General features: G+C 50.6%; 1 pseudogene; it reads left to right on the forward strand.

Moving 5' to 3' along the window:
* The first annotated feature begins 1,035 nt into the window (after window positions 1-1,035).
* LOC144828102 (6-phosphogluconolactonase pseudogene) lies at window positions 1,036-16,197 on the forward strand (annotated as a pseudogene).
* The last annotated feature ends 3,685 nt before the right edge of the window (window positions 16,198-19,882 follow it).

Below are 19,882 nucleotides of genomic sequence, written 5' to 3' on the forward strand. Positions count from 1 at the left end.
CGTGATTGAGCACTTTGTCAATGCTTTACCTATTGCCTCTGTGATAAGCTTGGCTACTCAGTGCTAAGCTACCCAAGGGTGAACGCAAGTTATACAGTGTGTGTAATCACCCGCCCCTGACAGGAGTGATAGATTTTGCATGGCTGGGGCATCGCCTGAGCCAACCAGAAAGTGCTTGTTCCAACAGAAAGTCTTTTCAAGAAAGTGTGGTGTGTGCAGCACACGTTCTTTCAAGCTAACTCCAAGTGTTAGAGCATGTGCTGCAGACATCTCATCATATGAACATGGAGAGGCAGCAATGTTTTGTGTTTCCTGCAAGCTTCATACATTTCTTACAAAATAAGGCTCTTTTTCTAAATAAGTTTAGAGAATTGAGGGGATAATATATCGAGAAAACAGAATTGATCATATATTGTCAAATAGGTTAATTGTTTATAATTATATTTCTCATTTATATCAAAGCCAAGGGGAAAACATCTAACGAAAATATCGAAGGAGGGAACGCTGGATGCAGAGCTGGAATTTACTAATGAGAACTAGCCTTAGGTTGTATAATTGTTATATGGGGAAGTTAGTGCATCTTGAATTCAATGTAATCAGTATTTTCCAATGTTACGAAAATAGAATACTCCTCCGGGCACATGCATCAAAACTGAAAATTGCGATTCCTTATTTGCGAAAAATAAGGAATCACAAATAAGGAATCAAAAATAGCCATGCATCAAAAATTCTGCGAATATTTTGCAATTCACAATAAATCGCAATTGCAATTTGCATATCACACGTAGCGAAATCGCTAATTGCTATATCGCGAGAAGCGAAATCGCTAATTGCGATATCGCAATTAGCGAGATCGCTAATTGCAAATGCATCAATCGCTAATTGCGGTTGATGCTTACTGATGACATCATAACCAGGAAGTCAGTCAGCACATGCCTCATTCAGTGCACAGTCATAGTGAGAGGAGGAAGCTGACTGCAGGAGCTGATCAGTAGTGGAAGCAAACCTATGAACAACACCTGTCACTTGTCCAAAATGGATGCAACTACAGCAGAGGACAGCCAAGCAGCCATGAAGCGCAACATGACATTTTCAGAGAAGGAAATAGAGACACTAATTGAGGATGTGGTCACCAGCCATGACAAGCTTTTTGGCAAATTGTCTCTGAAAGTACCTGAGCAAGAAAAAGGGTAAATCTGGATCCGGATCCAAAATAAAGTAAATGCTGCGGGGATCACACACCGCTCCATTGACAAATTAAACAAGCATTTGCAATGCAATAGGTCTCGCATTACTAAAAGTTTGAGCTGTTGACTTAGGAAATTAGAATGTTATTTACATTTGTTTTTTTATTTGTAGTGTCATAAATGTATTTGCATAGCGCAATTGCTATTGGTCTAAAAAGCTAAAGTAAAAAACATTGTCATTTTTAACGCCAACAGCTGTAACTTTAAGAAACGCAAGAACTATTGCATTGCAAATGCTTGTAGAAAGCTACTGATAGGAAGAAGAGAAACAGGAGTGAGCTTAATGTGTAAGGCAAAAATCGGGAGGGGAGAGGGTTATAAGAGAATGAGAGAAAGGCGGTTAGGGAAAAGAACAACGGTAAAGAAGATAGTAAGGAGTAGAGACAAGGGAAAAGAGAAGATAGGAGGTCAAAACAATAAAGAAATGGGAAGGAGACGGGAGGGAGAGACAGGGAAAAGGAAAGAAAAAATGGTATGAACGAAAAGGGGAAAATAAACAGGTGGAGGAATTAGTGGAATTTAGTACTCTCTTGCAATATCCTTCCAGCAGTGGTTGATGATGGCAAATGGTCGTGTCTAGATAGAGTGCGATGAATCATGATGAAAAAATAAATAGAATTTTTTCATTTTGTACTGCAGGGTTCTGATATAGTGTGATTAGATAGTTTTCTATGCTAACTCCTTTCTTTGCATAATGGGAACAAGGGACTTGTGCCTGGCCCTACACACAGTAGCCTTCACCACAGTGTGAACAAATAGTACGTGCAAATATTAAAAGTGTGATGGTTATTGTATAGTTTCAATAAAATGGTTTATGGCTGAAATAAATAGGCCAAAATGCTTTTCAAACATTGTTTCAGTCAGTTGGTTTGTGTACTTTTATGGGTTTACATCATTACTAATACTACTATTAGTTAGACACAAGGATATTTAGCCATCTCTACATTGTGCAGGGATTATCACATTTCTCTACATGCCCATGAGGTTTCAAGACATTTTAATGTGGATTTTTATTAATAATACTGTACATGTTTTAGGATTTGTAGACATTCGTGGGGAAGCACTGAGTGGCTTTTATACTTTGTTGCATAAATTGGTTGGGTATGGCGCCAACCCACAACTGGTTTTGTTTGCCTTTCTACCAGAGTTGGACGTCTCTAGACTTTTTTCACACTCGGTGTTTTTTTTAGATGTGTTTTTTTAATCTGTATGTACATGAAGGAGGCTCGGCACTTACATTTCTTGTAAATATGCCTTCTTTCAATCTTACCATGTTGTCTTCTATTGTTTTGGTGCTTTGATTTATATTTCTGTCACTCTTGACTCATAATAAGTTTTGCTTGCAGTATCAGCTTCGAGTCTGAGAATATGCTGACATTAGGTAGTTATTTAGGACACACCTAAAAATATCTCTATAACTTGAAATACTGCTAATATTTTTGTACTTAAGGCCACACTAAGAGACATAGACGAGACGCGTTTGTGGCAATTACACAGTGGTTTGTCATTCTTATAGATTTCACCTCCAAAGAAACATACAAAGGGCTCCTTTCTGAGTGTGGTACTGTCTGCAATGCACTGTACAGAGAGGCACAATGGCGGAAGTGTGCTGGTTGCGAGTTGTCTACTGCAGAGAGATGGGGTTTAATCACACTTGTATGTTGGTATTTGAAAGCTGTTGTAATGTGCTAGTAATTATGCACTGGTGTTTAAAATACTCGCTTTCTTTGCAGTAAACAGGGCGGCCTTAGTCAATGGTGTTAACGTTAAGTTGTTTCTAGTAAATTGTGTCGAGAGTCCGCATTGTGGCCTGAATGACTTTACAAGCCATCCCGATCACTGGTGCAATCAAGGGATAGTGACAGTTGTTCTACAAAACACGTGTGTGCTACTGTGCTCACATTTCTGACCAGGGGAATGTAATGTTGGGCCCTAGGCCCGCATTATGGTGATGAATGGATACAACAGACACCGGGATAGTTGGCTAGTGAATGGCCAAGAGCACGTGCGCTCCTCCCCCTTTATTGACTGGGTCACCTGACTCGTGACACCAGTGGTGGGTGGGTGCAAAGTGTAGATTACATCAGTAGAACAACAAGACCATGTCCAGCAGGACACTACATTTCACCCAAACTTTAATAAAAGTTGAGACAAAACAAAGTCCGAACCTGTGGGAGGAAAACACAACATATGCAATCTCATAACTTTAGAAGGAGTCTCTTCAGCTGCTTGCTAGATGACCCCAGAGGAGCTTGACGCTGAAATGTTAGTTTTCTTGGGCTCGACGTTCTGGTTCTCGGTGGGCGTGCTCTTCAGGACTTGCAGCCTCACTCTTGTGGTGGCGACAAACAGATGACAAGATGGTAGATTGGATGGATGTTGTTTTCTACCAATCAGTCCTGGTTTCTTTAGTGTAGGCAGCGTGGCTTCTCTTTGCAAAGGAGGGAGTAGTGGAAAGACATCCTTCTCACTAGGATGCCCCTCTCGCGGGTATTCTTCTGCCACAAGATATTCCGGAGGCCCTCTTCATCGGGTTTCCACTGGGCCGGGTGTTCTCCGCAGCGTTGCTCCAACTCCACAGTCTGCGTGTGAATGGAGGAGACGATGAGAGTGTCACCACAAAGTCCGTAGCTTCACCTGGAGAGTGGTTATTTGACTCCTGCCTTTGCGCACAAGTTCCTCTTCTTCCCGGGACGTGCAGTATAGACGGCGATGGATCCATCTCTCTTGTCGGGACCCTCTGCCACCGGTGTCCCTGAGGCCCTTGCCCCTTGGATATCCACGGGCTGGTGTGGAGTGGTCAGTTCTCTTCCTGCCAGGACATCTGGGCGCTCTCCCCATCCAGACTTCCGCTCTATCCCATAGGTGGGTGTTGTCAATGGTCCAGCCTGTTCATTCCTGCAGCTGACGGGTTGTCAGAAGACTTGTAAGTAGATGCCTGTTCTTCTCCTTGTGCCACCGATGTTCTCCTGGACATGTATGTCACTGTGCTCGATGTTGTGGCGCGTGTCACCTCTTCTTCTGGTTTGTGGGTTGACCTGCCACACCTCTCCTCATCTTCCTGGAGGTTGTTGTTGCTGATGGTGTTATGCCACTTGACTCCTTTCTTCTTTCCATTTCTTCTTCGTGCCACTCGTTTTCCATCTTCCTAGACGTTGTTGTTTCAAGTGGCACTATGCCCTTCAATTCCATTTTTCTTTTCTTTTCTTCCTCGCGACGTGGTTCGGTCATCTGGCTTTATCTTCCTTGTGACCAGACTGGGTGGTCTGCTTTCTCATCTTTGCGAGCGGACTGGGTGGTCTGCTTTCTTTCTTTGCGACCAGACCGGGTGGTCGGCTTTCTTTCTTTGCGACCAGACCGGGTGGTCGGCTTTGCCTTCCTTGCAACCAGACTGGGTGTTCGGCTTTGCCTTCCTTGCGACCAGACCGGGTGGTCGGCTTTTTTCTCCTCGCGACCAGGCTGGGTGGTCGGCTTTGCCTTCCTTGCGACCAGACTGTGTGGTCGGCTTCCTCTTCTTTGCGACCAGACTGGGTAATCGGCTTTGCCTTCCTTGTGACCAGACTGGGTGGTCGGCTTTCTTCTCTTGCGACCAGACTGGGTGGTCGGCGTCCTCCTGGTGAGTCTTCATGCTTCCGGTGATCTGCGTGATCACTGTTCTTTTCTGTTGCAATGCTTTTGCTTTGGCGCGCGTTTGTCTGCGTTCTTCGGGTGCATCTCTGTGTCCGCAGGGTTAAGCCACCGCTCCTGTGACTTTCGCTGGCGTCGTCGCGCTACTCAACATGCGTGCTGCACTAGGCGCCACCCGGGCGTGGCAGTGTTCTTGCGCTTTGTCTATGGGTGCTTCGCTGCCTGTGATCCGCTGCTGGGAGTCTGCTTTACTTAGCTGCAGTGTTTCCTGGGTTGTTAAAGGCTTGTTTGTCCCTTTTAGCCTGCAGTTCTCGGAACTGGCCACTAGGTGGCAGTGTTGGATAGCTTTTATGACAGTCCACGTCGTTTTGTGCTTTTCTGGAGCTTTCCTCCGTTCCCTCTGATGGAGCTGCCAGTGCAGCGTGGATGCAGGAGGTGCTGTAGCCACTCTGGCTACACTGGTGCGCTGGGACAGGCCTCAAGGATGCCTGGTAAGTACTTTTATTTTATTTGTACATCCGAGAGGCAGGAGGACACAGGCACTTCCTTTGTGATGCCAGACAGAGAGGTGGGGCATCTCTCGAAATGTTCCTCCTTGTGGGGTGGGCACCCACGTTAGGGACAGTCAGCACTACCGCGCTCTGCCCCACGCTGCTAAGCTGCACCTTTTTAGGGCAGCGTAGCAGTGCTGGCGCTGCTTCGGCCATTTGCGATTGGGCTCCGCTTTGAGTATTGTACTTGGGCTCTGCGCCCTTCCGCCATTGCCACTTTCACCCCGTCGCCGCAGCTCACCTCACATTTGCACGCTGCTCGGCGGGTGAGGTTGGGGCTCTTGTGTTTGCTCGCGGGTGGGCTCCGCTTGGTCTCTTGGTGCCCGGCAGCTCTTCGCACGCTGCTGCCGCTCCTCTGAGAATCCCTCACCCGGCTGCCGCAGTTTCACAGCTTTCACGCTGCGAGGCGGGGGAGATCAGTGCGGGCACAGACTGGGTGCAGCGAGGTGGGCTCTCGCTGGCCTGGGCGTTCTTTGGGGCACTTGCAGACAGCCTCCATAACCTCCATACCTGCCACAACTGGTGAGCTCCGCTTGCACTCTGTTTCCGCCCGGCAGCTCTCCACCCGCTGCGGGCGCTTTCTCCTTTCTTTTCAGTTCAACTCACCCCGCCGCCGCAGCTTCACACCACACGCGCTGCGCGGCGGAGGACAGTGGGCGCTGCAGGCAGGCCACGGGTGGGCTCCGCTGGCCCTGCTTCACTACGGGGGAGTATTGGCCGGCTCCAGTGTCAGTGATGCGCTGGTGGGACCACGTTTGTCGCTTGACAGCGGGTGGGCTCCGCTTATCGCTACAGTGTCAATGGGGGGCGCTTCTGGCTCACGTGACCCCTGAGGGCCTTTTCAGCGTGAGGGCTCACCTCCGGCCTACAGGTCTTTCTGCCTCACGGGTAGGCACCGCGTCGGTCTCCACGCGGTGGGGGCTCAGTTGCGCCCGACACGGGTGGGCTCCGGTCGGTCCGCTGTGGCTGTGTGCGCCCTCCTCGGCACTAGGCAGGGCTGGAGAGGTGAGGGGTGGGCTCCCAGTCACCTCCTCCTTGACGAGTAGGCTCGGGCTAGGCATTTTCTCCGCAGGCCTCTCAGCGGCCGTCGCCGACCATCGCAGGGGGGGTGCCTTTAGGCAGGCATCATTCTCTCCCCCTTCTTCCTGGGCTGTAGCACGCCAGGGTACAGCCACCTCGTCGCCAGTGTAATGTTGGGCCCTAGGCCCGCATTATGGTGATGAATGGATATAACAGACACCAGGATAGTTGGCTAGTGAATGGCCAAGAGCTTGTGCGCTCCGCCCCCTTTATTGACTGGGTCACCTGACTCGTGACACCAGTGGTGGGTGGGTGCAAAGTGTAGATTACATCAGTAGAACAACTAGGCCGTGTCCAGCAGGACACTACAGGGAACATGCTTGGAAATAACAAAATGCCAGACATCGGCTCGTCCCTTGCATGAACCATGACACTGAGCTCTGCCTGACCTAAAACACAATTCAGGCTGGAGGGAAACAGCCTGGACACGCACACACACACACACAGAGGCACGCGCACGCACACACAGAGGCACGCACACGCACACAGATGCTTTCACATACACAGGCAAACACACACAGATGCTTTCACATGAGGGGGCGCTAGGTGGTGCTGGACCACGATGGCCGCCCTGGTGTAAAGCTCCCGCCGAGCCAGGCGAAAACTTAAACATCAACCCTATCCTGCCATCCACTACTGGCTTCTTGAGCCCACCGATCGAGAGCGGAAGGTCCGCTGGGGACACTGGTGAAGTTTCGTGGCAATGCACCGCCGCTTTCACCATCATCGCGCTGATTGTTGCTGAGGCGGGGTGCGACGGACCAGTCCCGGGGACCGGCCTGGGGAGCACGCACTAAGTGAAGCCGGGGATTTACAGGCCGCACAGTACCCTGCCAGGGGACACGGGAGGTAACTGATTGCCTGCACAACTGGGGGCCTAACGCTCACGACTGTGGCATGCTGGGGACCGTTCCCACGCACCTGATATCTTTGAATCTGCTGTCCCCACAGTGGTACGACCCCCTGCACACGGAGAAGGACGGCGCCGAGATAAACAAGCATAAAGCCCCTTATGCTGACCCTGAGGACCGGGCTTCACACAGCAGGCTCCATATGCCATACACTGCGGTGAGAGGGGGTACTGGAGACTGCGAACGAGCTGGGAAGACGGGGGGGACCCCTGTGGTGCCGGGAGGTGCGCGAACACGGAGATAGCCGCCATTTTAAGACACCCAGGATATGCTGAGGACACAGCTGGCGCTATCAGCAATACCCGCCGACTGGGAAGGGGCTGCCTCTGGTGCATTGGCCTTTCGCCCCCTGCTCATCATTTACCATAGTGAGAGCCCCCGCATTACTTGGGAAGGTGACTGCCATGGGCGGAGCAAGGAGAGACTACTAGGCACTCCAGTGACATAGAGCCGCCATTTTGAGCACGACCCACCGGGTCATACCAGCAGAGTAGTTCGGGTGCCCAGCCCCGCTGCTGCATAGAGTGAGAGGACTGCTCCGGAGCCGACGGTGAGGGGCTCCCAGCTATTCACCCCCCTGCAGGCTACAACCCCTGGCACACCATGGGGAAAACTGAACCCCGGCAATCGAAATTGCCCTTTGACACCCGCAAAACGTCCAGCAACGCTGCCACGCCGCCGGGCGCAGAGGGCCCTCCGGACAACAGGGATGAGGAGTGGAAGGCTATCCTAACGGGGTGCAACGCAGCCTCACATCCATTGACGCCAGAATAGACTCCATGAACACGAGATTGGACGGAGTGGGGGTGAAGCTGGACAATCACGAGGAAAGGCTGAAGGACGTGGAACAGAGGGTTTCAGACCTGGAAGATGGTGCAGGAACGAGCCGGCAACACACGCTACAAATGGATAAATTACTCAAAGTCATTGCAGAGAAGAACGAGGAGTTGGAGGCCCGCTCTCGGCGGAACAACGTCCGCATGCTAGGCATGGCAGAGACGACCAACACAGGGAAAATGGAGTCTTCATGGAAAAGTTGTTGGTGGAGCTGTTTGGACAGGAGGCCTTCTCTGCTCACATGGTCATCGAATGGGCGCATAGATCCTTGGCGCAGTGCCCTGCCCCGGGCCTCCCCCCTCGCCCGGTGATAATGCGGTTCCTGAATTACAGAGCCAGACACTGTGCTACGATTGACGCGCGAGAAGGGAGAAGTACGGTTTGAAAACACCACCCTGTCCTTCTACCCTGACTTTACCCAGCAGGTACAGGATGCTCGCCGCAAATTTGTTGCGGTCAAAAAAAGCTGCAAACTCTCGGCATACAGTATGCCATGCTTTATCCTGCGAAACTCCGGATCCACCATCGAGGAGCGCCCCACATTTTCACCAAGCCGCAGCAAGCAGAGGAGTACCCCAAACACGACAGGCGGTCGGCCTCCAGGGAGGAAACCATACGTAGGCGCTCAAGATCACACTCGCCGCTTTATGAACCCGGCTGATGGTGATACATTATCGGGGCTTGACTATTGCAAGAGGGTGCCCCATGGCTACAGATGGGCGCTCCGCAGATGGGTGATGCATAACTGTTGATGTTTGTTAAGGTGGCACAGCTCCGTTGCCTGGTCTCTCGCCTCCGTCCCGTCATACAGGCTCCTCGTGATTGAGGGGTCGCGGATGAGTGCGACAGTGAGGACGAGTAGTAAAGGCGGGAGCCCCTAGTGGCTCCCAATTGAGGGCATTCCCCTAGTTACATTTGGCTATGTTGCGGGATCTTGGGTTACACTGGCCCCTGTTGGGCAAGGGTACTGGGGACGGGGGGACGGGGTTTTCTTCTGGCCTGTTGGGGTGCCGGAGTGGGTGTTGGAGGGTGGGGGGGACTGGCAGGCGGGAGGGGGGTGCGATACGGAATGCGTGGACGGTTGTTTGAGCATGGATGCATGAATGAGGTACTGAATGGTAGGTGAGCGAGACGCACACACGGATAGACCAGCTTTGACCATTGTCTCATGGAACGTAAGAGGCCTTAACGACCCATGGAAATGTAGGCAAATACTGGGCTATTTAGATTGTCATCAGGTTCACATCACTCTCCTTCAGGAGACCCATATAGCTCAGGGTACCACTCCTAAATTAGCCTCCAGATGGGCCTCACATCGCAGCATTACCACTTACTCCAACTATTCTCGAGGAGTGGCTATTCTATTTAAGCGAGGGACCAATTTCGTAGAGGGAGGGAGGGAGGTAGACCCCGAGGGACGGTACTGCCTAATATGGGGCAGCCTCAATTCACATGATATCGCCATTGCAAACTATTATGGCCCAAATGTCGATGACACGCACACTCTGCTCACACTGCGCAGCAAACTGCTTACACTGGGGTGCAGGCAGGTGATATGGGGGGGATTTTAATACTGTAGTTGACCCCAACATGGACAGGTCCTCGGCCACAGCTACTCACTTCACCATGTCCCAACGCACGCTACATGACATTGTCCTACAGGATAATTTGATTGATACGTGGCGCTTTTTACACCGACCATACGGGAAGGGACGCATCACTCCACTTTTCATAACACTTGGGCTAGATTAGACTATCTCCTTATCTCCAAAGGTATGACACACTGGGTGGAGGCGGCGAGTCACCTCGCCAAAACCTTTTCGGATCACTCCCCGGTCTTGATCAGGGTGACACCTCCAGTAGATTTCGCCCCCTATGCTAGCTGGAGACTGAATCCCATGCACCTCCAAGGTGCCGTATTTAAGGTTGAACTGGAGCAGGAGATACTAGATTTTTTCCCCAGAAATACTGGCTCTGTAGCCAGGATGCTTGTTTCCGGTCCATGGAAGACATGGCTTGGCAGTTCGGGCTGGACTGTTCCCATGAGGCACAGGGTCAGACTGATTTGCATATAGCCATGTCTGAAATGGGGTGGCTGAGTGGGCTAAAGAATGCTGATGGATTAAACCCAGATCAGTTGACTGGGGGTGAGTGTTTGATTTGCTCAAATGCTCCGTCCATCATCCCCTTTTGTATCGCTCTGTAGCCAGCCTCACCACCGTATGGGAAGCCTTCAAGGTGACGGTACGAGGTTGGTGTATTTCCAAAGGGGGGGGGCATCTTGCGGGACCTCAGACGGACTCTGACCACACTTGAGGGTGAGATGAAGGGGCTGGACGGGACATCGCTGTCGCAGGGGATGCACATGGCTTGTATGCTCGCCAGATGGAGAAACTCTCTGAATACACTGAAGCCGCTGAGCGGGAATGCAACTTCCGGGGGAAGCATTGCAGGGCCAGAATATACAGGGAGGGGGACAGGCCAGGGAAGTCCCTAGCAGGAGCGATTCGCCCACCTAGGTTCAGGAACTATGTCACTGAACTAAGAAATGAGCAGGATGTTATTTGCCGGTCCCTACAGGATCAAATGGCTGCCCTGACAGGGTATTACCAAAATCTATACACAACCCAGAGGCGGCAACCACTAAATCTTGGAGCCTACTTTGAAGATGTCGCTTTAGCATGGTTGGGTGACGTGCAACGCAAATTCCTCTCACTGGATCTTGAGGTAGATGAGATCACTGAAGCAATAATGGGGATGAAGTCAGGTAAAGCCCCAGGGTCGGACGGCATCCCTATTGAATTTTATAAAACGTATGTTACTATCTTGGCGCCCATTCTCAAAGCTGTTTTTTATGAAGCGCTGGAGGACGGCACTCTCCCCATCACGATGAGGGAAGCGCAGATCCTCTCCCTACTTAAGCCTGGGAAACCCCCAGACAGATGTGAATCCTACCGTCCCCTATCACTCCTCAACAGCGACACGAAAATACTAGCCAAAGTCCTTGCAACTCGATTGAATCTCCTTTTGGAGCGGTTAGTGTTGCCGGACCAATCGGGCTTTGTACCCAACCGAGCCACCACACATAACCTGAGAACCCTCCTTGCCATTATTCAGGACATAGACCCGAAGAGTGACACGGTGGCAGTCTTTTTAGACGCCACCTAGGCGTTTGATTCGGTGGAATGGGACTATGTGCTGGGTACACTGGCTTATATGGGAATGCCGGAAGCCTTCCTCTGCCTGATCCGCCTATTATATACGACGCCGTGTGCTAGAGTGCTTCTTAACGGGGCACGCTCTGACTCCTTCGCCATCACAAGGGGGATGAGGCAAGGTTGCCCCTTGTCCCCTGTCCTCTTTGTCATTGCGGTAGAACCCCTTGCTGCTAAGCTGAGACAGCACCACAATCACTGCGGTCTTATATACCCCTCCAGGCAAGTCCTGGTGTCACTATACGCGGACGACATCACGCTATACGTTCACAAACCACGGGAGAATCTCAACCCGATTTTGCTGGAGATTACCAAGTTTGGGGCCATAGCGGGAGTCCAAATTAACTGGAGCAAATCCGTGGTTTTCCCCTGACGAACACACTATCCCGCACCCCCTCGACTACCCCCTGCACTGGGAAAGTGACGCCTTTAAATACCTCGGGATCTACATCATGAGGGATAAAGAAACCCTGATGAGGACTAATTATGGGCGGGCCATGACCAAGGTGACTGATAACGTTGCGGCCTGGCTCAAACTCCCCCTTTCGATGGCTGGGAGAATCTCCCTGATAAAAATGGTAATAGTTACAAAATTTCTCTACTCATTTATCAACATACCCTACCACCTGGGCGCACACTTCTTTAAAACCTTGCGTGCACAACTGATTTGTCTTATCTGGGGGGGTAAACAGGCTCACCTGAAGCTTAATACTCTCTCCCTGCCGTATCGATATGGGGGCTTTGATGTACCCGATTTCGAGCAGTACTACTACAGCGCCCAGGCACACTTCGCTGTGTACTGGTTCCCCCCCCTTATATGCCTCAACTGGCTGTGGAGGATGGCCACATGTCTCCGATCCCTCCCACAGGCTATATGTATGCACCGTTCAAGGAGCGGGACAGTGACCCCACTACTGTTGATTGCACAGTGAAAGCACTGCACTGGCTGGCTAAGGCCGAGGGGGTGACTCAGCTATACTCTCCCAGAATCCCGCTAAAGCACTGCCCCTTGTTACCTGTCACCACTGAGAAGATCTGTCACAATCTACTTGATAAATTACACTATGTGACTTGGGGTGACCTATACCTGGACGGTAAATTCCGTACCAAAGATCAGTTTTTTGGGGAGACCCCTTGTTCCTTTATGGATCTCTTTCTCTATACCAGATTGAGGCAGAGCGTAAGAGCCAAGACGCCGGAGTTCCCGGCGGAACCGGTAGTGTTCACTTCTTTACACCTCCTACTTCAATCAGAGGCCCCTGCACACGTCACCTCCATGCCATATGCACGGGTACGATCGGCTCCCCCGGACTCTATAGTCAAGGCCAGAACTGATTGGGATAGTGATCTGGAAGTTCCACTCACAGATGATCAATGGGAACAGGCGTGTTTACAAACGGACGTAATTTCGGGGAGTAGCATTCTACGATTAATACATTATAAATTCTTCCATCGTCTATATCATACGCCAGCGCGCCTCCATAAGCTCTGCCTTCGGGATAATGATAACTGCTCGAGATATGGATGGAGTCCGGCTGATTTCATGCACCTTGCATGGACGTGCCCCCGGGTGGCTACCTTTTGGGAGGAGGTCACTAAGGGACTGGCTGACATGTTGGGTACTCCCGTGCCATTACAGCCCGTCACAGCCCTGCTGGGATTGGTGGGAGACATTAACACACCACATCGCAAACTCCTGCTTCTGGGATTCATATTGGCTCGCCGTCAGGCTGCTTGTAGGTGGGGTAGGGGGAGAGCACCTACATTCAAGAGCTGGATCCAAGACATGTGTACTTGGCAGGAATACTTGCATATATATGCGGAACAACTCCCGATGAAGTCTTGGCCGAGGGATATCTAGGGACCCTGGATAGCTTACCTTACAGAGAGACAGGGGGGGGGGAGATGAGGTGGTTGGGGAACAGGATGAGAGTGTACGAGATGATTGAGGAGTGTGCATGCCGGGAGCTGTGGGATTTGGATGGCGGAAGGCTGGCCGGATAGGCTGGAGGGGAGGCACGTGGGAGGTGAGACATGGTATGATAATGCTCGCATATGTGGTGGGGGGTGCATCTCCTCTGCAACGGGACTGAAATTGATTCATTGCACTCAGGACTCATACACGATCGCACCACGGACTTCCGTATCATAGAATGATAGACCATTCCTGCAACTTGAATACGAAATGCTGGGTAGGGATTGTTGGGGAGGGAAGGGTATGGGAGAAGGGGAGTTCTCTGTTGGTTTGTAAATTGTATGTGGGAAGGACCACAGTTGACCTTGCCATGATGCTGGATTGCACTGTGATGGCTACTTTGATAAAACCTATAAATAAATAAAAAATAAAAATAAATAAATAATAAAAAACAGATGCTTTCACATACACAGGCATGCACACGCACACAGATGTGCGCACACATGCCCAGGCACGCACATAGATGCGCACACACGCCCAGGCACGCACATAGATGCGCCATCATGCCCAGATACGCACACACACAGATGCACACGCACACACGCCCAGGCATGCACACACACGCCCAGGCATGCACACACACGCCCATGTACGCACACACATGCAGATGCGCACACATATATAGGCATGCACACATACACAGGTGCTTTTACATACACAGGCAAACACACTCACACATACACACAGATGCTTTCACATACACAGGAAAACACACACAGATGCGCACACATACCCAGGCACGCACACACACACACTGATGCAGACACACACAGATGCGCACATATGCCCAGGTACGCACACACACACAGATGCGTACACATACACAGGCACACACACATAGGCAAGCACACACACACAGATGCCCGCACACACACGAATGCACGCCCACACACACACACAAATGCATTCACATTCACAGGCAAACACACACAGGCATGCACAACTACATAGATGGGCACACACGCCCAGGCACGCGCGCGCACACACACAAACATTCATGTTTCCATCTGCGAGAAAGAGGTAATTCCAAACTGCCTGAGTGTTCACATCTAAGACTCTGTCCATCACCACCCCCGTTACATCACAGGTAGTGAAGGGGGGCACTGCTGCAGTGATTTTTTTTTCACCCTGAGGGTGAGGCAGAAACGGAGAGTTCGATAGAAACTCGTCTTAGCAGCTGCTTTTTGGATCTGCCATTGCTGTGTACCAGCAGGACCCGGCTCACTTAAAACACTGGGCTCATGGTCAAAAACAAAAGCTCTAACATGTTTACCCAAGTTTCACCGTCCATATTTGTCAACAGACCTCATTCAGACGGGAAACTCCAGATTTTCTAAGCAAAAAAAGTGGTTAATTGTGTCTGTCTCTTGCATGCAATTGCCTCTGCTTTAACAGAATTCAGGAGGACGGGAGCATTTTCCCTATTCATTTTTTGTTTTTTAAATCTCCCCCTTACCTCATCTGAAACGTTGGCATGTGTTCCCATTGGTTCCCGACCTTCAGCCATGCTCTTAAACAAAAGCTGCTCTCTGGAACCTCTGATGCCAACTCTGCTTCTCACCAGGGCGGGAGACAGGTGCAAGGACTACTGGACTCTGCTTTTCACCAGGGCGGGAGAGCCTGAAACTAGGACTGGTGGTATAGCGCTAAACGGGTCACGAGGATCGGGCAGAGGTTGCACTTGAAGCTACCCAGACCGGGGCCATGACCCCAGCAACACGGACCGGGCAGAGGTTCCAAACCGAGGAACCAGGACCGGACAAAGCCCGCGAACCAAGCGCGTGTACAGGTGAGATGCAACCCACAGCACCGGGAAGTGGTAGACTGACAGACAGTGTGTGGAAAGAGGTTTAGGGGAGGCGCATAGGCCGCCCACCGCGATGGTGGATCCGTGAAGGCCTCGCATAGGCTTTCGGCACTGGTGGGTGGCAGACACCGTGCACACTGGAGCTTTTATCCCATGGGTCGGGGCACGAATTAGAGTAGAAGCAGGGTCGGGGCACAGATTCCATAGTAGAAGCAGGGTCATATGCACTCTCAATGTGCATAAAAGACATTGTTGGGGCCCGCCCCGCATTCTAGCTAAGAGTCCAGCCATGCCGGGGCTTGGGGCCAGGCCGGTGCTTCTCGCTCGGCCTCTCGGAGGCAGCCTGGTGCAGATACTGAGCCGCGAGGTGGCGCGGACCCCCCAACCCTGCTCCCACTGGCTGCTGGCATACTGCGACGAGTGTAGGGTGCCCTTGGAGGACCCTGAGAGCATGTACGGGCAGTACCGGATGCATCTCCTGCCCAAAATCTCCATCCCTGAAAAGCAGGTGCTAACGATTAACCCCTCCCTGCCAGTAGAAGAGGCTGTCTCTGATTACAGCAAGAAGCTAAAAAAGGAGTTCTCTGGCCAAGAAATTACGGTCTTTGGTCTCCTAATTTTGGGTATGGGACCAGATGGACATACTGACTCCCTTTTTCCAGATCACCCGCTTTTACAGGAGACACAGAAAATAGTTGCTGCTATCAGTGATTCACCAAAGCCAGCGCCGGAGCGGATAACAATGACTTTACCAGTTCTCAATGCAGCACATACTGTGGTATTTGTGGCAGTCGGCGAGAGCAAAGCCTCCATTGTCAAGCGAATCCTAGAGACAGAGGAAGAGAACCCTTTGCCAGCGGCACGAGTCCGGGAAGCTGTTCTGGTTCCTGGACGAGGCTGTTGCCAAGGAGCTGACTGAGCCAGTGGAGAAGCACTCAGCCCTGTAGAACCAGTGATTGCATCCAGCAGGGGATGGGCAAACCAGAGCATTTCCTGCCGAAATGGTGCACCACTTGCTTCGGAACGTATCGGATCCAGGGGGCCCGAGCAGCAGGCCCACGAGCGGCAGTAACCTAGCACTCGTCATTCCGATGTTTGTATGTGTGTATTTTTTACGGATCAGAGGGTAGCACTTTGTGGGATTACTTTCTGTGTGTGATGCTTAGGATCAGGTGGAGGGAGGGTGGTTGTGTGATTAGGCGCATAGTCCTTCTACCGCTCTGTAGTAACGTGGGAGGCTGCTGGGAAGGTCTGCAGCCATTTGGTGTGTGACTGTTACCGTGATGTAAAGTGAATGCCAAAAATAAAGTGCACATAGAATGTAAAAAAAAAACAGCCGCAATGGCGGAGGCGCTCTAGCGACACTCCGTCTCTTTGCCCAAGAATTTGGCATTTCTCTTGCGCTACACGCCATCCTCTGAGTGCAGACCCCGGTTTACTGGGTCCTCAGAGTGAGCTTGCCGAAAAAAGAAGCTGCCCAGCAAAGAAATTGCCGCCCGCATCATGCAGCCGCTATTCGGCCGCGTCTGAGGCCAGGCGCTACTGAGAGGCACGTGCCCTCTGGTTCTTCCCCCACCTGCGACTTTACGGTGGAATTACTCGCTGTTCTCTTGGTGCTGTGAGTGAGCCAGCACACAACAGTTCCATTATTTGCCACAACTTACCGCCAGCTACACCGCAACCCCTCAATTTGGCAAGCTGCTTGGACGGATGCAGATCAATGCGGTGTACTTGACCCAAGCCATGCACAGCGTGGGGGGCCTGAGCGTTGGATGCTGGTGCACAAGAGTGTGTGGACGCTGACTGCATGAGACTTGAAGGGAGCGGCTTGACGCCTACCCTGACCTACCGATGACCTTCGGGGAACAAGCACGTGTGCCTCGCAGCAGGGGGAGGGGAGAGAGGAGGGGCCCTGCGCGATTCACTTGCAGGAGGGAGCTGCTGGCACCGTGATAATTGCTGCCATATGCCAGCTGTTACCTCCCGCGAGGAGATCGCCAAATGTGCATACGTTGCAATAGAAAGCAATGCAACGTGTACAAGTTTTTTCATCCATGACATGAGGTCCTCTCCTCCCCTATGCAGCGCATGGGCGTTGCGTAGGCAAGACCAAAAAAGAGATGGTAAGACCTGCGCAGCCGTGCCAAAGAAAGGATTCCCGAGAGGTTGAAAGAAGCCAGGAAGACAGGAGGGGGAACAACCACACAGACTGGGAACTCACCCATGGATGGCCATGGTGGAGTCCACACTCCAGCCTGAAGCTGTTGTTGGGGTGATGCAGCTGAACATCTCTGGAGCGGCCAACACATCTCAAGGAAAGGTGCATGCAAGTGACATTTGGTATACATATGAAAATTATCACCTCAGTACAGAACAACACTGCACTGCTGGCACGTAGGTCTGTCACAATGCAGACTGAGATGTCCCATTGGAGTGGGGATGTGGCCAAGGCACTGGGCCAGGTAACAAATGCAGTGGAACAAATGCTTGCTGCGACGATGATGGGAGTGAAGAGGCCTCAAGCCTCAGCAGTCTGTTGATGCCTGTCACCACTGCAGGAAGGCACAAAACTCTCAGCAGTACACCCTCTGTAGCCAACATAAGGGATGAAGATGCAGCAGCCGAAAGGAATCTCGGTGTGCGTGGGAGGAAGAGATAGACTGGCATGTCCACAGTCATTCAGACATGGTGATGTAACCATTGACGAAGACAACAGTTGTGTCTGACTTTCAAGTCATAATATAATTTCCAGATTTATTTTGTTCATTAATGCTATTTATGTGCTACTAGGCACCTGCTTCAACACTAAAATCATTTTAATTTGGGATAAACAAACTTTGATCGAAAGAGCCATGTATTGTCTCATCATTACTCACCTCAGAAATAATTATGTGTAATTTCTGTGCGTCTCCTGCGCCCTTCTGCTATGCCTGCCCCATGTGCTGTACGTCGGTGTGGCCCTTGCTGGTGGTCGTCATCTGACTCGCTGTCAGATACCTCTATAGGAATGCTTCCCCTTGTGGCAATGTTGTGTAATATGGCAAATACAGCCACTATCCTGCAGCATTATTCTGATTTGTATTGTAATGCTCCACCTGTTTTGTGTAGGCATCTGAAGCGGCTCTTCAACAGCCCAAGCGTGTGCTCAATTTTGTTCCGGTTGGAGATATGCACAGCATTGTACCTCTGCTGATTGGGGGTTGTAGGATTTAGGTACAGCGTCATGATGTAATTCCGCAAGGTGTATGCGCCATCACCTACATGGAAGTAAGCAATGGGTCATTGGTGGTAATGCATTGGCATACGTACAATGTCTGTGAGAATAAATAACACATGTTTACCAAACAGATGCCCCTCTCCAAATTCAGCCCTGACAAGATGAGTGTGTATGCCACTCTGGCGGGATATATAGGAATCATGGGAGCTTCCTGGGTATTGAGCCACAATGTTAGTAATTATGTGCTGCGTATTGCATACCACCTGTATGTTTAGGGAATGAAAACATTTCCTATTCCTATATATGTATTCACTACCTGCAGGGGACATATTGCTATATGGGTGCAATCAATGCAACCTAAGACTTGTGGGAAGCGGGCTATCTGATAAAATTCCTGTTTGGTCTTGGTCAGGTCATGTGCGGTTGTGGGGAACCTAATGTGGGAGTTGATCCGGGAGATCATGGAATTAAGGAATGCTTTAAAGAAACTTGAAAGAGCGCTTTGAGACATACCTCCAGCTACTGCTTTGACTCCCTGAAAACTGCCTGACGCCAGTAGGTGCAGGCAACAAAGGACCTGCACATGTGTGGGTGTTGCATTGGTCCTACTTGTCTGGCGCTGCAAAATGGGATCCAATTCATTGATTAAATCAATGATCATTGCAGCGTTGAGCCTATACTTGTCGTATATCTCCTCTTCTGTTTGTCCTAGCAATGTAATGCGGACTCTGAAGATGCGCTCCTGTAGTCTTCTGATTCTGTGTGCTGCGGCCTGGAGCCTCATCCTCCTCGCCATCAGGTAAAGCGCTGCCATTGTGAAATTTTCAGGGGCATTCTGGGTGTGTTTAAGTAAGTTTCTGTTGAATTTCAGCAGTGTGTGATTTGCACTCATGATTATCACCTGGTTGTGATCCTTCTTATTTTACACTTGCTAAATTGCCATTTTCAAGGACAGCGCAATTAGCGATTTTTCATGCATTTAATTGCGATTATGGGACTTTGTAGAGCTCCTTGAAAGACGCTGCCAGTTTTTCTCATATCACAGATACCTGCAATAAGTTGCAGCCTTTTAGAAGGTGGTAGGTAAATGATCTGCGCAGGCAACTTTAATTTAAACTAATGGAAAAAAAAAATATTGCACCCTGTTAGCAAAGATAAGTTTGCATGTGTGGATATTCTGAAATATAGAGCTATACCTACAACTAGATGTAAATGATCTCATGAATGGAACTCACCATTTCCATATGTAGAATTGCACCTAGATGTAGTCATATAAGTGTCCACACCTCAAATGAGGGTTGGCGATTCTTACTACTGGAGTTAGGACTTTAGAGTTGGTACATTTTTGTTTTACTAAAGGCCTATTTGGAGAGGTCTCTGGTAGTGGGGCAGACATATCTGCCACCAGGCGGACT

This window comes from Lissotriton helveticus, chromosome 4_1 (genome assembly GCF_964261635.1).
Source record: "Lissotriton helveticus chromosome 4_1, aLisHel1.1, whole genome shotgun sequence".
NCBI classification, from domain to species: Eukaryota; Metazoa; Chordata; class Amphibia; order Caudata; family Salamandridae; genus Lissotriton; species Lissotriton helveticus.